At 43.3% G+C, this 18028-nt stretch overlaps 1 protein-coding gene across 1 annotated transcript in view; it reads right to left on the bottom strand.

Moving 5' to 3' along the window:
* LOC126475101 (uncharacterized) overlaps window positions 1-18028 on the bottom strand; it is a 597071-nt gene that overhangs the window by 523451 nt on the left and 55592 nt on the right. The window lies entirely within an intron of this gene.

Genomic DNA, 18028 nt, shown 5'->3' with positions numbered 1-18028 from the left:
CAAATTACCGGCAAGTGGATTTGAACTACGAGTGCGGGCTGCAATGGACTTGAGGGACTGGGTGGGAGATAGGTAAAGAGGAGCATGATAAAAAGTCAAGTGGAGATGGGAGAAAAGAAGGCAGCGTGACTGATTGCGAAATGGGAAGAGAGAGGAGCGTAAGGGAGAGAAGGTGGGAGCTTTCTTTAAAAAATACTGCCAGCAGCAAGTGTTTGAGCGCTTCTCTTAAATACAGCAGGTCACTGAACAGTGCGCAAAGAGCAGGGGAGATTGTTCCAAAGGCGAGAGCAGGAGGTCTTGTTTCCAGCAGTGACTAAGTTCAGCATTAATGAGCGACGTTTCAAAGCACTGTGCAACATTATTTGCACAGATACGTGCAGAGTAGAGTTGTGAGGGATGGAAAAGACACGCCGCAGTTCCAAGCCATGTTAGAAAAACTGCTACGAAAGCAAAGAGCTTCATTGCAAATTTAAACATAGTCAAAGCCTCACAAACAAAATTTAAACTAAACCAAATTCTACATATGGAGAGCCTTGAGTGAAGCGTTCGAGGAATTCGAAAGTAAAATTCTGTCTATCAACTTGACAGAAAATGCTATTTATTTTTGATCTTATGTTGGATCAGTAAACGGATTGAAGGCTTCTGTTCAGACATTCTGAGACCAAAACAGCACTGAAATGGAGGACGACACAAAAGAGCTTTAGCCAGTCGCTGTGGCCGAGCGATTCCAGGCGTTTCAGTCCGGAACCGCGCTGCTGCTACGGTCGCAGGTTCGAATCCTGCCTCGGGCATGGCTGTGTGTGATGTCCTTAGGTTAGTTAGGTTTAAGTAGTTCTAAGTCTAGGGGACTGATGACCTCAAATCTTAAGTCCCATAGTGCTGAGAGCCATGAAAAAAGAGCTTTAAATACTAAAACTCCTTTCAAAAATTGTTTCACAGAGGAAGATCGCAGTAACGAGAAAATAGCTGATACCGAAATAACTGACCATGCGATGGAAAAGTAACTGGAATCGCTCAACTGAGGGAACGCCACTGGATCTGACGGGATATCAGTTCGATTCCACATCAAGTGTGCGAAAGAACTTGCCCATTTATTAGCAGTAGTGTACCATAGGTCTTTGGAGGAGCGAAATGTTGCTGATTATCGGAAAAAAAAGCACTGATCATTCCCGTTTGTCAAAACGTCTTCTAACAGACGAACAAGCTGAAGGCCTATTATCTCCGATATCAGTCAGTTGTAAAAATTTTTAACGTAATTTATGCTAGCGTACTGACAATTATGGAGACTGAAAAACTTTCTCTGTAGGAATCAACATAGGTTCAGAAACCAACGGTCGTGTGAGACCTAGCCTAGCTCTGTTCGTCCGCGAGGACCACAAGCCGATAGATACTGGCGCCTACATAGCTGCCGTGTTCTTTGATTTCAGTAAGGCATTTTATACAGTTACGCACTGCCGCCTAGTGAACAAAATACAAGCATAAGGAATATCAGACCAAGTGCGCGACTGGACTGAAGTGTTTCTAGCGAAGAGAATCCAGCTTGCTATTTTTAATCGAAAGAAGTCTTCAGGCGTAAAAATGACTTCGGCCGTATCCCAAGGAAGTTTTATAGATACACTACTTCTCCACTATATTAGTAGGCAACAACGACAGTTCCATGAAGCTTTTCGCGTATGACACTGCTGTATACAGAGAAGCCGCACCGCTAGGAAATTATAGCGAAATGCCGGGAGACCTGTCGGGGATCGATGCTTTGTCCAGGGAGTTGCCATTGACCTTCAAACGATTGTGAAGTATTGTGTACAAATGTTTAGGAAGATCCATTATTGCATGCTTAAATGATTCGAAACATTAATTGCAAGCAATTTTTCCTATAAAATATTTAGGAGTATGCGTACGGATCGATTTTAGGTAGAATGGCCACGTAACACTAATCGCAAGAAAGGTAGATCCAGCCGACTTACTGGAAGAATCTTAAGGAAAGTTAGTCCATCAACCAAACAATACCTTCGTTCGACCAATACTGTAATACTGTTCGACAGCATGGGACCCAGACCCGATAAGACTGATGAAGTAGACAAGACCCGCAAAACAGCAGCGCGTTAAGTTACAATTCGTTTGCTAAGGGCGAAAGCGTTTCTCCATTGGTAGATGCCCCAAGATAGGTGTTCTGCATCACAGTGTGGTTTACTGTTAAAGCTCTAACAGCGTACGTTCCTTGACGAGCCAAGAAATATTTTAATTCCTCCCAAGTAAATCTTGCGAAAAGAGCGTAAAAATAAAATCATATTAGTGCCCACGCGGAGCGTTACCGGAAGCTTCCTTTCCGCGAACTCTTCGCGACTGGAACTGGAAAGTGAAGAACCCTCTGCCACATACTGCAAGGTGGTTTGCGGAGTATAGATGCAGAACAGAGCAATAGTCTGCTAATTACTCCCGGCTATTTCAGACGTGGTTTACTCGGTAAGGCTGTGTTCCATTGAACGTCACTCCTCTCCCGTCTCTAGGGATCACGTTGTCGAAGAGACGTTAAACTAAGCCCCCTTGCTTCGTTCTGTGTAGGTCCAGTTGTGCGATAAGGTCAGTCGATATTACGGAGAAACAAAACAAGCGAGTGGTGCGTGACGTCAAGCGTCGGAATGTACAGAAGAGGGCAAGCAGCAGACAAGCGGGAGCCCCGCAGACAAAGTGCCGCTGTTGCGCACCGCGTCTTGCGGATTTCGACCGGAAGGGCGAAACAAAGGCAGTACGCGGCAGCAGTCTTCCTCACGGGCCGGCCTTAAGGGCAAAGGTTCACGGCAGGCGAAAACGGGGCAAGTCGCATCTGCGGTGTCTTCGGTTCTGATCTCCTAGCCCACCTTTCCAACCACACCTAGCGACTATACAGTTTCTCACAACACGTGGGTTGTGATGGTTCCAAATTTCAATATTTGAAACTAGTTATATTTCAGAACCGCCGAAATCTTCTCTTAAATGAATCTGTATCAAGCAGAAGTTTCTATCACCTGATCATCTTCAGGATTCATAAAATTACTTACAACAGCTGTTTAAGTTTGTGGCTATTGAAAAAATGCTTGCATCAACATGTGGGTTGATACGAGAATTCAGATTATTAATCACAAAACAAAATTACGTGCCCCTCTGCCAGTTGTCATTTGCCATGAACGTCGTTTCGATACACTGAATCGTTCACGAAGCAAAAGACACGCAAGTGTTATGCGATTCAACAGTAAAGCACTTTGACACTGGTTATTGATCTTTTTCACTATGTAATACAATTTACTGCTAGTGACTGTGACCCACAATGACTGATTTCATTTGGTGACCCATTAACAACGTTGCTATGTAGACTTATAACTGAAGCTGATGGAATGATAGAAAACCTTAGTTAATACCAATATTCATCAACAGCTGTTTGCAGGCCTGCAAAATGACAAACATAATTATTGGCTATTGATCTGGCGGAACTACGTTTTCGTGTAGACATATGACTCCCAAATGGCTCTGAGCACTATGGGACTTAACATGTGTGGTCATCAGTCACCTAGAACTTAGAACTTCTTAAACCTAACTGAGGACATCACATACATCCATGCCCGAGGCAGGATTTGAACCTGCGACCGTAGCAGTCGCGCGGTTCCGGACTGCGCGCCTAGAACTGCTAGACTATGACTGCCAACTTTGACTCCGATAAGGTTAAAAGCTGAAGCAATAAATTACAATTTGTACCGGAACCATGACTTTAACCTAGTTTTCCTGCTTACTAGGCAGATGTGCTAACCACTACACTGTGACACCAATTTTAGTACATTGCTTCAGCTTCTACTCTTATCGAAGGTAATTACGAGCTGTGTGGCACCACCTTTACAAAGTACTTTTTACATTTTAGTGTTACTTGTGTCAATGAACGTAAGTGGTACACCGTCAATTGAAAGCTCTCCCAGCATTTGGAAGGATTTAGCAGTAATCAGCTAAGTTGTTTGGGTGCGCATCTTCAACCGTTGACATAATAATATCAACTCTGGTGTTGTGCTACAGAAAACTGCAATGGAGGAAGTGGAAAGAAATTTGAAAGAGGAAAACCGGTGCAAGTGTAACTATTGCCAATGCTAAGGTTCGCAGACGAGAAAGCGGTCCTGGTCGGATGTAACGACGACTTTGAGAACATGCTGAAAGGACTGGTTACATACCTATCACAGGATATGGCTTGAGAATAAACAAAGCCAAGACGAAAGGTAAGAGTAGTTGAAAGGCTTTAACGACTTCCTGAACGTCCGAAGTAGGAGCGACATTGTAACGAAGTGAAAGGACTCTACGAAGTAAGATGACTTAAGGCCGGACGAAGCAAGGACGCCTCAGAAGGGAATTGGCAAAAGGGAAGACAGCTTTCTTCGACAAAAGAGCGCTACTAGAATCAAATATTTGTATGCAAGACGTACGTCTGGTACACAGCATCCTACGGAGGGGCAACATCGATCGTCTAAGATCGGCAGCATAACTAAGCATTTGAATCCGCTGCTATCTAAAAATATTAAATATGAAGCAAACAGCAAAAAATTGAGAATTACTAAAAAGCCCGTGCACAAAACTCTCCCTGTATTCACGAAGTGCGATATACTCTATTTTATCAAAAGTATCTAGCACACCCGTGTCACGCGGAATTGACCATTAGAAGTGACGAGACGCGGTCCTGCCAGCAAGTCCAGACCAGTATGGAATCTACACTACTGGCCATTAAAATTGCTACACGAAGAAGAAATGCAGATGATAAACGGGTATTCATTGGACAAATATACTAGAACTGACATGTGATTACATTTACACGCAATTTGGGTGCATAGATCCTGAGAAATCAGTATCCAGAACAATCACCTCTGGCCGTAATAATGGCCTTGATACGCCTGGGCATTGAGTCAAACAGAGCTTGGATGGCATGGACAGGTACAGCTGCCCATGCAGCTTCAACACGATACCACAGTTCATCAAGAGTAGTGACGCGTATTGTGACGAGCCAGTTGCTCGGCCACCATTGACCAAACGTTTTCAGTTGGTGAGAGATCTGGAGACTGTGCTGGCCAGAACAGCAGTTGAACATTTTCTGTATCCAGAAAAGCCCGTACAGGACCTGCAACATGCGGTCGTGCATTATTCTGCTAAAATATAGGGTTTCGCCGGGATCGAATGAAGGGTAGAACCACGGGTCGTAACACATCTGAAATGTAACGTCCACTTCAAAGTGCCGTCAGTGCGAACAAGAGGTGACCGAGACGGGTAACCTATTGCACCCCATACCATCACGCCGGGTGATACGCCAGTATGGCGACGACGAATACACGCTTCCAATGTGCGTCCACCGCGATGTCGCCAAACACGTATGCGACCATCATGATGCTGTAAACAGAACGTGGATTCATCCGAAAAAATGACGTTTTGCCATTCGTGCATCCAGGTTCGTCGGTGAGTACGCAATCGCAAGCGCTCCTGTCTGTGCTGCAGCGTCAAGGGAAACCGCAGCCATGGTCTCCGAGCTGATAGTCCATGCTGCTGCAAACGTCGTCGAACTGTTCGTGCAGATGGTTGTCTTGCCAATGTCTCGATCTGTTGACTCAGGGATCGAGAAGTGGCTGCAAGATCTGTTACAGCCATGCGGATAAGATACCTGTCATCTCGATTGCTAGTGATACGAGGCCGTTGGGATCCAGCACGGCGTTCCGTATTACTCTCCTGAACCCACCGATTCCATATTCTGCTAACAGTCATTGGATCTCGACCAACGCGAGCAGCAATGTCGCGATACGATAAACCGCAATCGCGATAGGCTGCAATCTGACCTTTATCAAAGTCGGAAACGTGATGGTACGCATTTCTCCTTCTTACACGAGGCATCACAACGTTTCTCCAGGCAACACCGGTCAAATGCTGTTTGTGTATGAGAAATCGGTTGGAAACATTCCTCATGTCAGCACGTTGTAGGTGTCGCCACCGGCGCCAACCTTGTGTGAATGATCTGATCATTTGGATATCACAGCATCTTCCTGTCAAATTGCGCGTCTGCAGCACGTCATCTTCGTGGTGTAACAATTTTAATTGACAGTAGTGTACTTTGCATATCTTCAAAGTGTGTGTACTGGGCACGTTTACTAAAGCCCGACTAGAGCCGCGCCAGTTCAAATAAAAAAAGAAATCGGCAATGTGAGACTGACTGACGGGAGAAAAACATCCACTTCAAACTCTGTTTTTTAAAGGTGCACAGATGCTTAATTAGGGGTTAACATTGAAAGGGTACAGTACCGCCCGACATTGAAAATAGGTACAACATTCTTCGATATTCTTGTCAGTACAACATATTTTTTCTAATAACAACTCAATTTCATTTAATACAGCGAAGCCGGATACCAGTGCGGGAAAGAATGACTATTTAGTTAATTGATCACATATGCACTCCCACAAAATAAATCCCTACATCCAGTTTGGTGAGATCTGTGAAATGAATGAATGAATGAATGAATGAATGAATGAATGAATGTATGTATGGTCGTCTGCTAACCGCAGATGGTGAATGTGAATATATGATCATCTTTGGACGATCTTTTGATCACCTATTGGTGGAACCAAACAGATGACATTTACCTGAGCTTTGAGCGCCTGAAATGTGGCTGACCAATGGGTAGCATGGTCTTCCCCCACCTCGACGGAGGTGCGAGATGACCTGAAGAACGGCCATGTTTCAGCACTCTGCCGCTGGATCTAGTGTTGGTAAGACCTGTCTTACGTGTGCTCCGTAAAGACAAGAGTGTGGAGACATGGTATACATGTGAAATACTTAAGAGTAGTTTGGAATAATAATTTCTCTATTTCAGGAATTTTGTGGGGAGAATTAAATGTCAGGCAGGTAATATTAAGGGCATCGTAGTAATCTTCGGAAGTGACCAACGGTCACAATGAAACCACGTGTAGCAATAAGTTGAAATACTTCCGAGTGTTTAAGTTAAGCTGAATCACTAGCGCGTGTACTATAAGTTGGAAATATTTAAGAAATGGCGTGTGCAGGACTTGAAATTAGAGACGAGTACTTCCACGTGGTGAGTACTTTGTGAGTCTCAATCTGTGTATAAGACAAAGGATTAAGAAAAGTACTCGCCCATGGTATCAGTTGAGGACTCGCGTGTGTGATGAAGACGTTTTTAATATTACTTTGCGTGTTATGTTTCCGTGTGACGCTTGATTCAAACTATTATACTCAGAGAGAAGCAAGGTGAGTCAGCCGTCTATCCAGCAACGCCACTTGGCTTGCATTGCACAGGAAGGCGTGCATATATCCTACAGAGTTCATAGTAGGAAAGAAAAGTTACGAAGTGGGGCAGTGTCGTGTGAAACTGTGATAAATACGAATTGAAGTGGGAAAGCTGAAAGTGATGTGATTACAACGTTGTGACTATTCTTTATATTGTATGTTGCCAGTGTGATGTATTTCATGAAATTTAAGTATGTGTGGTTGGCATGGGAGAGTAACAAGATAGTTTCAGAGGCAGTGGGTTATGCATGTTCCTTTTGGTACCACTCGGTCTGGAGGAAATTTTCGTGATGATGGGTGTGAGAGTCGAAGTGTGAGATATAGCTAAAGATCCACCATCCTATCCAAAATGAGCACTGTAGCGTTAAATAATTAAGAGACCATAAGATAGAGAATCACCAATGTAAAGCCATGCCCACTGGGCGGAATTTCTCATGCGTTATTGTTGTAAGCTATAGAATTTGTGTGTTTAGGTTATAGAATTTATCGGAATAAATAAGATAGTGAAAAGAAAAAGATTGGTGGCCTTTTCCTTTGAATAGTATGTAGTCATGATACCCAGAATTTATAATGTGTGCGCCATTCATATTCAGTGCGATGGCCACGTGTTGATCAAAGCCGTTAAATAAGAAAGAAAATGTGGTATTGCCAGTGCGTAGTGAACAGTCAGAGTTGTGTAAATTACTAATAGTCAGATGTGAGTTTCCGTTTCCGTTGCGTAATATTCAAACAGGAGAATAATTTGGAACTTAATTGTGAGTACTAGAGCTCATGTTACTTGATAAATAAGAATGAATCCACTCGCTTGGCAGACCACTCATCTTGCAGGCCTGACTGCTTGATGCCACGGTATGAGCAAGGCATGTGGGTGCCTCTCAACATCTGCTTAGAACAGTTTTCCAACACGGGAGGTGAGTAAGCGCTCCGCGTAAACTATGAATAACATTTTTTTTACTTTTTTCATTTTTTTAAAATTTTATGAATTTGTGTGTCATTAGTTACGATTTAAAACTGAGGTAATCTCGGAATAAAACAAGTTTCTCAGTTATTAAAATTTTGTTAATTTCATCAACTTGCAAATAAGGTTCTCCATCAAATTATCGGCATTCTCAAAGGGCTCCGTCAGAGCAAATGTTTGGAAACCCCCGGTTTCGATCTATACGAACAGTTTTTCACAGACTTCGAGTGGTTGCTGTAGAGCCTTTTGTAGATGGTCTTGATAAGAAACCCCTGTCCGGAAAGGTTCTATTTGGATACAAAAGAAGTGTATAGTTCCCATCACTTAAAAATCTCCCCCTTTACGGCACGGTATGTGTTGGTGGAAACGCCAAATGCACGTAAACGGAACCTTTTCCGGATCGCCTCAGTCCATCACACAATTTTCGTACGACTACCATAACGGCTACGACAAACATACGTTTCGAACTACAGGTAGAAGGGTTGATTGCGGTGCACTACGGACGCGCGCCAGGGTTTTGGACCGTGTGTATAAAAGCACGTGACGCTGATACACCGTGTGCAACGAAGTCTGCAGTCGACAGATAGTGCAGCTCATGTGGAGACTTACGTCAGATCTCGTTGACTCCGCTATCGTAAAGCGGGAGGCTTGAAAGAGATACAATCTTTAAACTATTCTGCATCCGTACGGTCAATTTCTCGACATTGGTTCGCATTTGAAGCTTTATCTACTGAGCCCCCATCTACTACCCCTAGAAGCCTTTAATAGAAAATGTTAAACGTTTATGTATGTTACAACACGCAGCGATTGCAGAATCATATTTCCACGAAACAGAAGTTGCTGTGCTGTCTAACGTTCTTATCTGATTGATCATCAAGGAGCAAATGTGAAAGAAACAGAGAAATGAACAGCTCGTGGCAAAGACCTGGATGATGTGCTCACTGTAGCTTTTGATGCAGCACTTCGAAAAAATAAGCCAGTCCATATGCTGCTCTTATCAAGCGTACGCACTGTTTTATTCCACTGTGTTTGAATCACTTCACTGAAACTGTCCATCTGTATTTCGATGGTGAATAGAGGAAGAACCGATGACAACACAGAAACTTCTGTTTCCATACCTTCATCAATAATTCACAAGTCACCTGATGGTGTGTGGCGGAGGGTACTTCCCTGTTCCACTAGTGAATGACTAAGAACCTGCATATTGCTCTAATTTCTCGAATTTTTTCATCGTGGTGTTTCCACGAGATGTATTTCGTAGTGGGTAAAATCTTTCCCTGCTCTTCCCGGAAAGTAATCTCTCGAAATTTCAATAGTAAACCTCTCTGTGATGCACACCACCTCTCTTGCAGCGCCTGCCATTGGAATTTGTTGAGCATTTACGTAAAGCTCTCGCGCCGATTACAAGATTCCGTGATGAAACGCGCCGCCTTTCATTTGATATTCTCTCCCCCCTCCCCCTATCAATCCTACCTGTTAAGGATCCCAGACTGATTAACAACACTCAAGAACCGGTCGAACAGGCGGTTTGTAAACCACTTCTTTTGTGAATGAGTTATATTTCCTGGAGGTTCTTCCAATGAAAGTCTTCCATCTGCTTTCCCTACTGTTTTATGTGGTCGTTCCACGTTAGGTCTCACTCGACACACACTTCCAGAGATTTTACGGTATCCTCGTATACTGTTTCCAGTAATTTGTCATCACTAGTGAAACTTTACAGCACTGGATTCCCTTTCTTGTGCAAGCGCAGTATGTTACATTTATTTATGTTGAAGGTCAAACGGCCTGATCCTGCACCAATCATAAATCCTCTACTCGTCATTCTGCAAATTGATACCGTCTTCTGGCGTTGCTACTTTCTCATAGACAACGGTAACGTCTGCAAATCGTCTTAAAGAGCATCCGACGCTTTCTAGTACATCATATATATGGACCGTAAAGAGTAACGATCCCATCTCACATCCTTGGGATAACCCGAGAATTACTCTTACATGTATCGATTTTGTTCCGTTGAGGGCGGCGTGTTCGATTCTATCTGCGAGGAAGTCTTGAAATCGGTCGAAATTCTGATCCGATACTCGGTATGCTAGTTTTTTCTTTTTTCGTTTAACGGTAGTGCGGGAAGGCGTCAAGTATGTTTTTGAAGTAGAGGAACACGGCATTAATCTGTGCTACGGATCTTATGGAGAAAGAGAGCGAGCTGAGTTTCGCACGATCTGATTGTGATACCCATGTTGACATTTATAGAGATGTTCGTCCTCCAAAGAAGACATAATTCTCAACATAATACATTTTCCATTATTCCATAATAGACTGATGTCAACGAAATAGGCCTAGAATTGTATGCATCTATCCTACGCCCCTACTACCTGAGGACAGGAATGCCCTTTTCTTTTTTCCAGTCGCTAGGTAACTTCCGTTTCTCCAGCGATCTACGATAAACTGCTGCTGGAAGGTTTGACGTCTCCTGGAAAGCCGTATAAAAATTAAGATTAAGCTTAACCTAGACCAGACGTGTAAATGTGTAGTGTAAAGAAAGCACGAAACGGAGTGTATTTGTGTTGGTAAAAACCATAGCCAATATGACGTAACTATAAAGCCTAAAACTCGTTAATATGGTATTTGTGTTAAAATGTAAATACCGTAAAGTAAGTATTTTAGTATCAAAGAGTAACAATAGAATGTCAAGACATTTTTTTTAACCATGGACATCTTATCCCAATAAGGTTAAAGATCGAATAATACTTTTGTGTCTGCTGTTGAAGAATTAAGTCGCTTAGCTGTTCTGGCGCACGAAGTATTTGGTTGGTTCAAATGGCTCTGAGCACTATGGGACTTAACATCTGTGGTCATTAGTCCCCTAGAACTTAGAACTACTTAAACCTAACTAACCTAAGGACATCACACACATCCATGCCCGAGGCAGGATTCGAACCTGCGACCGTAGCAGTCGTCCGGTTCCGGAGTGAGCGCCTGAACCGCTAGACCACCGCGGCCGGCTGAAGTATTTGATGTACTTAGTTCATGTAATAACAGATGGGAAGAAGTTAATTTCTCCTTCATCAAAAACAGTCCCTGTGGGCATATTTAAGTGAAAACAATTATATTATTTCAGTTTTGAAGAAGATAGCCCATCTGGCTTTCTTTTGTCGTAATGGCGCTCAGGCGACCATTACGTGGAACGTAATTAAAATATTAAATACAGGGCTTGACCCTGAAGTTAACACAAAAAATTCTTTTAATACTGCTAATTTTAAAGTATTAATATTTCCGTAGTTCATTTTATCAGAATTTTTACGGAATTGCATGGATAGATTTAACTGCAGTAGGCAACAAGGCTTAGGTTTGCTTTTAAATTTATTTCTGTCAAGGAAATGCTTAACCTAAAATGAAGCCAGATTTGTATCGATGAAATTATTTATCTTGAGTACAGATACATAAGCTACGTTGGTGGTTATTCCGCTTCTCTTTTCAATTAATTTAAGGGACAATAACACTAACAGTTTTATGCTACTTCTGATTATCTTTGAGCCAGCCGCGAGTATAGATAGCTTAATTAAACCATTGCAAGCAAAACTATACTTATTTTTACTAATCTGTTCATTCGTAGCAACCTTTATAATAGTCTGCGTATTGTAAGCCCCACTTACGAACGTGCATAGTTACGCGACGGCAACTGTCTATTAAATACCGTATCCTTTACTTTTTCACAACAATCCTGCCCTCATCTTGCGATAAAATGAGAACATTTTAACGCCTAAGAGGAGAGGAAGACGATATAAACGGGAGCAAGTTCTTTCGTGTTATCTTTGTCGAACTTTCCAGATACCTCTCATCTGGTTCTGATGCCTTTCTCGGAAGACCGAAGTCAGCGTTTCGGCCTTCTCTGTTATCCTCCGTTTTGGTGCCAGTACTGTCACTAAGTTACTGAACAGATGACTTCGAACTGCTTACTGATTTTACTTATGACCTTTAGGCATTTTAGTCAGATTAGTTGACAACATTTTACTTTCAAGGTCTCGGAAAGTTTCTCTCATTGCTCTTGCTACGCTCATTTTCGCTTCATTCAGCTTTAGTTTCTTTGGGAACTACTTCATGTCTTAATATATATACTGTTCCAAGTATATTATTAGTTTCTTGCTAAATAATGCCTCACTTGCGACTTATCAGTCTGCTAGTGGTAACTGACTTAACATGTTACTGTTTTTTCGGCAACTTTGTCGCCTGTAATTTCCAAACTGATTGGCCTTCGAACACCGATCTACATAAAAGCAGGCTTGTACAAATAAATGATTTTGCTAACTGATAGAATAGACATTTCCGTATTTTAAACTCTTCTTACTCAGTTTTAGCAGCTCCTGGTATTGTTTCATGTTAGTGAATAAAAACTGAAATAACTACCAAATTATGTCCGACGTAAGCAAATGCGGCTGTAGTGTGCCTAAATGGGCAACAGAAGATTCAAATCGCCATTCTATGTACTCACCGTGCAAATACTGAGCTCATTAGACCAAATCTCACTTGTTGAAACAGCGGCCAGCTTTGTTTTTTAGTCTGTAGGATTCTCAATCATTTGAAGGAGCGCAATGGCAAGAGATGAAAAAGCAATTGGTTATTGGGAGCAGAAAGTACGGAGAGAAGATGGGAAGAATTCTTGGTGGAATTTTATTGTGACCCGGGAGAAACTAGCGAATTTACAATCAGAAAATGAAATGATAGGATAACAAATTATACTTATTCCTTTATTTCGCGTTGAAGTATATGCACTCTGAAGGGAGAAATGCCCACGCAATGGGGCTTACACTTTTGAATCTCGTCCTCTGTTAAATACTGCGGAGGAAATTAGAATGCTACAGTGTGTCTGCCATACGCTTGCTGAGTGCAGATAAATATGTCTGTACACAGGTGTAGCACGCAAGTAAATTTGGTTGGCAAAACCATTTTGGATGACTAGAGTTTCAAACTGAATACAACCTACATCTTCAGCCACACTCTGCACGCCACCTGACGTGTGGCACAGGGCGAAATGTGCACCGCTACCACTTCCACCCTCTCCCGTCCCCTTTGAGAAAGATGCTCGGGAAGGAGTGTTCCTAAACCTTTATGTGAGCTCCAATGTTTCTGATTTTATCCTCGTGGTCTTTCCTTGAAATGCCGATAAGAGGGAAGAATATACTGGCTACTTTTGCAAAAATGCACGCTCTCTGTATTTGATCAGTCATATGAGAGCGAACCACACCTTGTTGCACAGTATGTCTTTTGGAGGATCTATTACTGAGGTTGGTTGAGCTGCTTCGTTCGCGCATATTGAACGAAACGTTTGATGAAAGGCGCTGCTCTTCCTTGGTTCTTTATCGGTTGAATCAAGGCCCTTTATAAAAGCAAGATTGGGCTGTAAGCGTTGTGTGCTGCCGGTAGCTGACTGACGCCACTAAGGAAAAGCTTATTCGCCGGGAACAACATAACATGTGGCCGCGCATTTATGCAATGAATCTGTGGTCTGTTTTAATTTCTGTTGTAATAATGAAATGTAAATTGCTATTATGCCACTGCCAGACTGTTACTGCTACAATCGGTAACTTCCCCAACTTTCAAACATACACTGCCTTATTTGCAGAAAGCATTTGGTTTAGCTGATCTGTCTTAGACGCTCTTCAAAATTCATGGATGGCAACAAACTGCTGTTTCCAGAATGAGATTTTCACTCTGTAGCGGAGTGTGCGCTAATATAAAACTTCTGTGATTTTTGAATGTAAGAGAAGAGGTACTGGCGGAATTAAAGCGGTGAGGACGGGTCGTGAGTCGTGCTTGGGTAGCTCAGTTGGTAGAGCACTTGCCCGCGAAAGGAAAAGGTCCCGAGTTAGAGTCTCGGTCCTGCACACAGTTTTAATCTGCCAGGAAGTTTCAAACTGCTGTTTATTCAAGAACGCAAAGTTGGCACTGCAGGTTGTGGATATCAGTTTTCCCCCGAGAAAATTTTCTTTTCTGCGAACGGAGAGCAAAGCAATCAACTTGCCGGTCTTCGACTCCTAGACACAGTTTTGACCCCTGTAACGAACTTCTGATTTGATTGGGTGAAAGTATTTTGCTCAATATTCCATTAAATTCTGGAGACACAGATGCATTTTTATTATATTCTTCAGACGCAGATTCGTTGATTGAGTATCTTTATTACGTGCTCGCAATTTCACGCACAAGTTTCTCAAATGAGCGTTTCTCCTCTGTAATATCGCTATGGAAATCTGTAAACTGACTATCTGAAGCAATACAAACAATTTCATCTGTAAATATACATTTATCAGCATTCTTCGGTGGCGAAAGTTTTTATGAAGTTCTGTGCTGCTTCTATCTCATGCTTGTTGTAACATTCCTCCCTGTCTTACGTCGAATGTGGTGTGATATCACTACCGCTACTACAAGGCAAATTACACGATGGAAATGCCTCACTCTTAAGTGCTCGTTTCCACGGTAAATTTAAAGTGTTACGAGAGCAAGTATCTATAAATCAGTTTCTCTGAAACGACGAGGATGTATTCTAGCATTAGCAATATCACAGCTTCTGTTCTACAGCATTTCGAAATGCTAAATCGTTTGCAGACTTGCGTCTCAAAGGAAAGCCTGAAGAAACACTTCAGTTCTTTTATTGTTGCGATTGTGAGAATTACTGCCCATAACATAAGAACAAGGCATTGCTTGCACACACGCAAAACCATTCCAAACCGCTCACCACACTAACAAAACAGCGACGACACTCACGAAATCACACACCCTCCAACATTCAAGTATGGAAACATGGTCTGTAAGTGTTCATCTCTGACGTCATGCGCTCAGAAACTCGTATCTACGCAGCGTTTGCTGCGTCCTCCTGGCAAATAGGCAGAACGACGGCTTTGTAAGTTATCTCCTTCGTGGCTGCAGCACACTTGACGATACAATGAATCTCACTGTCCGTCTAACATCTGCCCTTCTTGCGACTCGTTTCATGTGGTCGTTTCAACTGCAAATCGCTGCATACGCGTACTCCCAGATATTTTATGTATGTGACCCCTTTCAGTGATAGCGCTGCAACTATTTAACACAATAACGGCCGTTTTCGCCTACTTGTGAGCAATGCGTTACATTTGTCTCCGATGCGTGTCAACCGCCAATCCTTAAGCTCCGTACACACTGCCACTGGAAACAATTTTCGTGCGGTTTTTCGCAACATGTTTCTAACTTTGCTTCTTGTCTTTGTCTGCGGCGGCGGCAAACATTTCTCGTAGTCTGTTCGCATCGTCTACAACGCTGTCTGTCTTATTGTTTTCGTACCGTCTGCTACATTATGTCTAGAGACGAGGAAACTAATTGTATTTGGTGCTGCATTACTACTAGTCGAACGGTTACGCAAACAAAAGACGTAGCCGTCGTTGGTGAACAAAGACGTACTATACAAGAACTGTTGGAAATAACTTCCTGTTTGAGCTGAATATGGAAGATGGCTCTGCTTTCTATAATTTCTGGAAGATGACGTCTACCGATTTCGAATTTCTCGCAAGTACCATCTGTTTCAAAATAAAACAACGGTAATGAAAGCAGTTAGAGTAAATAAAAGACGTGCTGTTAGTCTTCGTTTCAGACAAAGGAAGATTAACTTCAAAGCTCTGAGTTTTTATTTCGCATTTCGAAGAAAACTACGACAAGCGACCTTGATTCCTTTTCAAGCAGTTCTCGTCAGTAATAAACGTGGCACCAAGTCTCTGCAGTGTCTTGGTATTTTTTGCTATTCTTTTACTGCTCGCTTCACACATTCGAATATCAGCCCTCAGCCTGGTACGTGCAGTGACAACTCGACACTACTGCCTCGTCCACTCCATTTCCTTTTGGAAAAACTTAATGCAGCAAGCGGAAACAACACATAGCAACTATTTATTATAGTCGATACAACGCGACGTACAAACATACGCTGCTACCGTGTACCGGTGACACATGGTAGCTGGCCTGAAACGTAGTTTCCTTTCACGTGTATCGATACTGCTACGGATAGCTGCTTCCGTGTTTCGAAACACGTTTGCAAACGGTGATCACATTTAGTGGCCGGAAACATGTTTCGAACATGTATCAGGCTCAGTGTGTTAGCGGCTTTTCACATAGTGCGGACCTTCAGTAGGTCGTCCTGCATTTCAATGCAATTTTCCAACGTTGCGACTCGTCTGCACGTAAGGGGAAATCAAATAAAAACCGAACATCCACCACAACGAGACCATGGAATGGTTCGATTCAAAAGTAATCACCACACACGTTAAGATATTTGTCCCAAACGGAGAAGAGACTATCAGCTCCTGTTTCGTAGAACGTGGTCGCCCTCTAACGGATCCAGAACGTCGACCCCAATCTTGCACTTGCTATTTCGACTGATACCGTCGTCCACGTGCGTCCTTCACGTCGCCAAAGATGTGACAGATCACTGGTGACAGATCACTGGTGACAGATCACTGGTGACAGATCACTGGTGACAGATCACTGGTGACAGATCACTGGTGACAGATCACTGGTGACAGATCACTGGTGACAGATCACTGGTGACAGATCACTGGTGACAGATCATGGCAGTACGGATGACGTTGCAGTGTTTTCCAACCAAATCGCTGAAGCACAGCCTTTGTCAGATTGGCAGTGCGGGTAGGCGTTATCGTGCTACAGCATGATTCCGTCCGGCAGCATTCAGACATCCCGAGGGCAAACGGCAAAGCCAACAATGGAATCATCCCACATTTTCCTCGCCAACAACATTCCAAAGCTATCCGCACAAGTTCTGGTAAGGTCATCATGATGATCTTCGTTTGTAGGGGCCCCTGTGTCCGTAGAGCTCCTCGTGCGTGGAAACAGTTAGTGCGCAGCACTATGAGGATACTTTGCAGAATACTCCGACGCGGCATGAAGTCAAAACCCGCAGGAATGATGTCTGACGGTATCATCCTGTTGCATGATGACGCCGCCTCCACACTGCCAACCGAACGGAGGTTATGCTTCAGCGATTTGGTTGGGGAAACACTGCAACATTATCCGTAAAACCCGGATCTTACACCTTGTGTGTTTCATGTCTTTGGCGACCTAAATAAGACATGCGTGGACGTCGGGTTTAGTCGGCCGAAGAAGTGCGAGACCTGATCGCGGCCGTGGATGCCAGTAGGATACATCTCTTAACGTGTGTGGTGATTACATTTGAATGGAACCATTCCATGATTCCGTTACGGCCGGCGTTCAGTTTTCATTTGACACCTTACACAACTATCTTCTGCGAATAGCCCCAGAACGTTCCAGACGTTGTACTGTAGGTATTTGTATACATCGCGGACAACAATAATCTGTTGAGAAAGGTTTCGGGGTCGCAGCCGGTCGTCGTAAATTTCGTCGCACGGTATTTCGGCTGGACAACTGCCAGCCACCTTTAGGTGAGCCGAAAAAGAAAATTACAATAATAATACTGTAATATGCCTTTCAGTAATGTCCTAAGTTGTTAGATCTGATGGTTTTTTTTTCGTTAACAATGACAAGCTGTGTTCTCTTTGCTAGGGACCGTGGTGACCCATCATGTCGAATTAAGCAGTACGCTGCCACGTAGACGCCCGCGGGCAGACAGCTCGGCGCCCGGCCTGGGGCGTCCTTGGCGGCCCCTGCACCAACCGGAAGTTCGTTCAACCCACTCACTCACCAGCTGCACGCAACCCAGCCCACTCTGAGTGACGGCGGCTCTCAAGGTCGCCCGAAGGAGACTCGTTATCTGCCGCGCTCCTCAA

Source organism: Schistocerca serialis, chromosome 4, assembly GCF_023864345.2.
Source record: "Schistocerca serialis cubense isolate TAMUIC-IGC-003099 chromosome 4, iqSchSeri2.2, whole genome shotgun sequence".
NCBI lineage: Eukaryota > Metazoa > Arthropoda > Insecta > Orthoptera > Acrididae > Schistocerca > Schistocerca serialis.
This window is presented reverse-complemented; position numbering and strand designations above follow the sequence as displayed.